General features: G+C 46.1%; 1 non-coding gene across 1 annotated transcript; it reads right to left on the bottom strand.

Moving 5' to 3' along the window:
* Positions 1 to 245: 245 nt before the first annotated feature.
* TRNAH-GUG (transfer RNA histidin (anticodon GUG)) lies at positions 246 to 317 on the bottom strand. Its single transcript has one exon. It is a non-coding gene; the product is annotated as a tRNA-His (tRNA).
* Positions 318 to 6000: the final 5683 nt, after the last annotated feature.

Here is a 6000-nt window from a genome sequence, read left to right as displayed (position 1 = left end):
TAAATGGCAGTGTTATAATGTTTCATGTACTGCAAATGTCACCACATAATGCGCTCTTAATTAGATTTGGTTGAAATACATTACAGTCACCCGATGAAAAAGTGTGCAAAGAGCATTAAAGAAACAAAAGGTTCATAACAGTAACAGGACATATCGAATTGTTTCAGTCCTCCACAGAGATTGCCAATGTATTAATGGAAATTCTAAAATATCTGCCCAACTGCCGTGACATTGCCTCACCGCAATGCCGTGACTCGGATTCGAACCGAGGTTGCTGCGGCCACAACGCAGAGTACTAACCACTATACGATCACGGCGAGCTACTTTGGCTGTTACAATGTGACGTTCCACCTCTATCATAAGCTGTACTCCATCTGTGATGTCATGACTCATGTTTGAATTAAAGGTTGGTTGTGATGTTATCCATGAGAATAAGTGGACACCTGATCCCCAGTCACTTATTTAAGATCTCAATAATCAAGTCAGAATCCAAATGAAAGTCATCAAAGTGGAGCCAATTAGAAATAACATAGTTACACAAACCTGGCAATGGTGCGGCAGCCAGGGCCGATAATGGCCCGCCAGCCTGAGAGCAGGAAAGTGTGAGAGCAGTGATGGTCTTGTGAGAGTTTACAGCTGTTATTGACCCTGTCCCCTTCCATTGCAGAGTTTTCTCCCTATAAGAAGTGCAGAGGCTCCCTCCGGGGTGCTAATAGTACATTTATTTTTTTGCGCAGGAGAAGTGCTCTTCACCAATTGCACGTGCCAAATCACCCGAAGGCCACCACCATAAAATTCAGGCATTCATGTTCATGCGTCCTCCATGTTATGTCCTTATAAAGGGATGCATGTTCATGATGACTCCATGTCACACCTGCATACAAGGATGCATGTTCATGCCGCCTCGTTCTCTTGGCTTCATACAGGGATTTTATCTCCTCCCTGTCTCACCCTCATGCAGGGATGCATGACCAATGCTCCTTCCCTTCTCGCCCGCATACATGGATGCACGTTCATGTCTCCTCGTTCTCTCGGCTTCATACAGGGATTTTATCTCCTCCCTGTCTCACCCTCAGGAAGGGATGCATGACCAATGCTCCTTCCCGTCTCGCCCGCATACATGGATGCACATTCACGCCTCCTCCTTCTCTCGGCTTCATACGGGGATCATATCTCCTCCCTGTCTCACCCTCATGCAGGGATGCATGACCAATGCTCCTTCCTGTCTCGCCCACATACATGGATGCACGTTCACGCCTCCTCCTTCTCTCGGCTTCATACGGGGATCATATCTCCTCCCTGTCTCACCCTCATGCAGGGATGCATGACCAATGCTCCTTCCCTTCTCGCCTGCATACATGGATGCACGTTCACGCCTCCTCCTTCTCTCGGCTTCATACGGGGATCATATCTCCTCCCTGGCTCACCCTCATGCAGGGATGCATGACCAACGCTCCTTCCTGTCTCGCCCGCATACATGGTTGCACGTTCACGCCTCCTCCTTCTCTCGGCTTCATACGGGGATCATATCTCCTCCCTGTCTCACCCTCATGCAGGGATGCATGACCAATGCTCCTTCCCTTCTCGCCTGCATACATGGATGCACGTTCACGCCTCCTCCTTCTCTCGGCTTCATACGGGGATCATATCTCCTCAATGTCTCACCCTCACTTCCGACATGTGTAACTTCTTGTACTCTTTGACGTCTGGGGCATGGGTGGCTACTGCACAGCTCTAGATGTCGCCCACCTGCAAGGTGCTATGGAAAGCACTTTTCCACATTGGACGTGCTATATTAACCCCCTCTCCCCAAATACAATAAAAATAAAGAAATATATGTGCTTCCAGAATGTCTACCTTCTAATGTTTCATATGTGTAAGCACATTGTCCTCCTCCTGACCACATTCTAAAACTATGTGCAAATTGTTCCTTCCATAAACTGTCACTTCCTTGGCCCTTTATTTATAATGACTGTTATACTCTCTCTCTTTCCGCCACAGTATAAAAAAGCCTAGCACAGCTCATGATTGGACTAAAAAATTCCTGTCATTTAGTTGGAAATGATTTTCCCATTATCCCCAAAAACTCCTCACTGTGTCTAAGAACGCTTTTTTTCACAGGACAATACAGATCAGATTGACTTGAAAGGTCCTTTCACGCGACTACAGAAGGCCTCTCATTCCACTAAAAGATACGCCAGTGCCTACAATAGCCTAGGACTAGACTATGAGTCCCAATGTAGAAAGACCACAAGTCCACAGATATGCCTGTTTATTTAAACATCTGTATTATCATCAGCGTGTGACTGTAAAGGCGGGACCTCGCGCTTTCTGTAACGCGCTCCATTGGCAACATCAGTTAAATGTCGTTCGTTCAATCCCTCGCGGATGTTGTTTTTATTCCCATTTGTAACTGGGAAATACTGTCGCTGCAATACATATGTCTTAATCAAGCTAGTGGTTATTGACGTAAATGGCAGTGTTATAATGTTTCATGTACTGCAAATGTCACCACATAATGCGCTCTTAATTAGATTTGGTTGAAATACATTACAGTCACCCGATGAAAAAGTGTGCAAAGAGCATTAAAGAAAAAAAAAGGTTCATAACAGTAACAGGACATATCGAATTGTTTCGGTCCTCCACAGAGATTGCGAATGTATTAATGGAAATTCTAAAATATCTGCCCAACTGCCGTGACATTGCCTCACCGCAATGCCGTGACTCGGATTCGAACCGAGGTTGCTGCGGCCACAACACAGAGTACTAACCACTATATGATCACGGCGAGCTACTTGGGCTGCCACAATGTGACGTTCCACCTCTATCATAAGCTGTACTCCATCTGTGATGTCATGACTCATGTTTGAATTAAAGGTTGGTTGTGATGTTATCCATGAGAATAAGTGGACACCTGATCCCCAGTCACTTATTTAAGATCTCAATAATCAAGTCAGAATCCAAATGAAAGTCATCAAAGTGGAGCCAATTAGAAATAATATAGTTACACAAACCTGGCAATGGTGCGGCAGCCAGGGCCGATAATGGCCCGCCAGCCTGAGAGCAGGAAAGTGTGAGAGCAGTGATGGTCTTGTGAGAGTTTACAGCTGTTATTGACCATGTCCCCTTCCATTGCAGAGTTTTCTCCCTATAAGAAGTACAGAGGCTCCCTCCGGGGTGCTAATAGTAAATTTATTTTTTTGCGCAGGAGAAGTGCTCTTCACCAATTGCACGTGCCAAATCACCCGAAGGCCACCACCATAAAATTCAGGCATTCATGTTCATGCATCCTCCATGTTATGTCCTTATAAAGGTATGCAGGTTCATGATGACTCCATGTCACACCTGCATACAAGGATGCATGTTCATGCCGCCTCGTTCTCTTGGCTTCATACAGGGATTTTATCTCCTCCCTGTCTCACCCTCATGCAGGGATGCATGACCAATGCTCCTTCCCTTCTCGCCCGCATACATGGATGCACGTTCATGTCTCCTCGTTCTCTCGGCTTCATACGGGGATTTTATCTCCACCCTGTCTCACCCTCAGGAAGGGATGCATGACCAATGCTCCTTCCCGTCTCGCCCGCATACATGGATGCACGTTCACGCCTCCTCCTTCTCTCGGCTTCATACGGGGATCATATCTCCTCCCTGTCTCACCCTCATGCAGGGATGCATGACCAATGCTCCTTCCTGTCTCGCCCGCATACATGGATGCACGTTCACGCCTCCTCCTTCTCTCGGCTTCATACGGGGATCATATCTCCTCCCTGTCTCACCCTCATGCAGGGATGCATGACCAATGCTCCTTCCCTTCTCGCCTGCATACATGGATGCACGTTCACGCCTCCTCCTTCTCTCGGCTTCATACGGGGATCATATCTCCTCCCTGTCTCACCCTCATGCAGGGATGCATGACCAACGCTCCTTCCTGTCTCGCCCGCATACATGGATGCACGTTCACGCCTCCTCCTTCTCTCGGCTTCATACGGGGATCATATCTCCTCCCTGTCTCACCCTCATGCAGGGATGCATGACCAATGCTCCTTCCCTTCTCGCCTGCATACATGGATGCACGTTCACGCCTCCTCCTTCTCTCGGCTTCATACGGGGATCATATCTCCTCAATGGCTCACCCTCACTTCCAACATGTGTAACTTCTTGTTCTCTTTGACGTCTGGGGCATGGGTGGCTACTGCACAGCTCTAGATGTCGCCCACCTGCAAGGTGCTATGGAAAGCACTTTTCCACATTGGACGTGCTATATTAACCCCCTCTCCCCAAATACAATAAAAATAAAGAAATATATGTGCTTCCATAATGTCTACCTTCTAATGTTTCATATGTGTAAGCACATTGTCCTCCTCCTGACCACATTCTAAAACTATGTGCAAATTGTTCCTTCCATAAACTGTCACTTCCTTGGCCCTTTATTTATAATGACTGTTATACTCTCTCTCTTTCCGCCACAGTATAAAAAAGCCTAGCACACCTCATGATTGGACTAAGAAATTCCTGTCATTTAGTTGGAAATGATTTTCCCATTATCCCCAAAAACTCCTCACTGTGTCTAAGAACGCTTTTTTTCACAGGACAATACAGATCAGATTGACTTGAAAGGTCCTTTCACGCGACTACAGAATGCCTCTCATTCCACTAAAAGATACGCCTTTGCCTACAATAGCCTAGGACTAGACTATGAGTCCCAATGTAGAAAGACCACAAGTCCACAGATATGCCTGTTTATTTAAACATCTGTATTATCATCAGCGTGTGACTGTAAAGGCGGGACCTCGCGCTCTCTGTAACGCGCTCCATTGGCAACATCAGTTAAATGTCGTTGGTTCAATCCCTCGCGGATGTTGTTTTTATTCCCATTTGTAACTGGGAAATACTGTTGCTGCAATACATATGTCTTAATCAAGCTAGTGGTTATTGACGTAAATGGCAGTGTTATAATGTTTCATGTACTGCAAATGTCACCACATAATGCGCTCTTAATTAGATTTGGTTGAAATACATTACAGTCACCCGATGAAAAAGTGTGCAAAGAGCATTAAAGAAACAAAAGGTTCATAACAGTAACAGGACATATCGAATTGTTTCAGTCCTCCACAGAGATTGCCAATGTATTAATGGAAATTCTAAAATATCTGCCCAACTGCCATGCCGTGACTCGGATTCTAACCGAGGTTGCTGCGGCCACAACGCAGAGTACTAACCACTATATGATCAAGGCCAGCTACTTGGGCTGCTACAATGTGACGTTCCACCTCTATCATAAGCTGTACTCCATCTGTGATGTCATGACTCATGTTTGAATTAAAGGTTGGTTGTGATGTTATCCATGAGAATAAGTGGACACCTGATCCCCAGTCACTTATTTAAGATCTCAATAATCAAGTCAGAATCCAAATGAAAGTCATCAAAGTGGAGCCAATTAGAAATAATATAGTTACACAAACCTGGCAATGGGTTGGCAGCCAGGGCCGATAATGGCCCGCCAGCCTGAGAGCAGGAAAGTGTGAGAGCAGTGATGGTCTTGTGAGAGTTTACAGCTGTTATTGACCCTGTCCCCTTCCATTGCAGAGTTTTCTCCCTATAAGAAGTGCAGAGGCTCCCTCCGGGGTGCTAATAGTAAATTTATTTTTTTGTGCAGGAGAAGTGCTCTTCACCAATTGCACGTGCCAAATCACCCGAAGGCCACCACCATAAAATTCAGGCATTCATGTTCATGCGTCCTCCATGTTATGTCCTTATAAAGGGATGCATTTTCATGATGACTCCATGTCACACCTGCATACAAGGATGCATGTTCATGCCACCTCGTTCTCTTGGCTTCATACAGGGATTTTATCTCCTCCCTGTCTCACCCTCATGCAGGGATGCATGACCAATGCTCCTTCCCTTCTCGCCCGCATACATGGATGCACGTTCATGTCTCCTCGTTCTCTCGGCTTCATACGGGGATTTTATCTCCTCCCTGTCTCATCCTCAGGA

Source organism: Ambystoma mexicanum, assembly GCF_040938575.1.
Source record: "Ambystoma mexicanum isolate Mex_15411 chromosome 12 unlocalized genomic scaffold, UKY_AmexF1_1 Mex_chr12_unloc.1, whole genome shotgun sequence".
Taxonomy (NCBI): domain Eukaryota; kingdom Metazoa; phylum Chordata; class Amphibia; order Caudata; family Ambystomatidae; genus Ambystoma; species Ambystoma mexicanum.
Note: the sequence above shows the minus strand (reverse complement) of the source record. Positions and strands in the feature narration are given on the sequence as shown.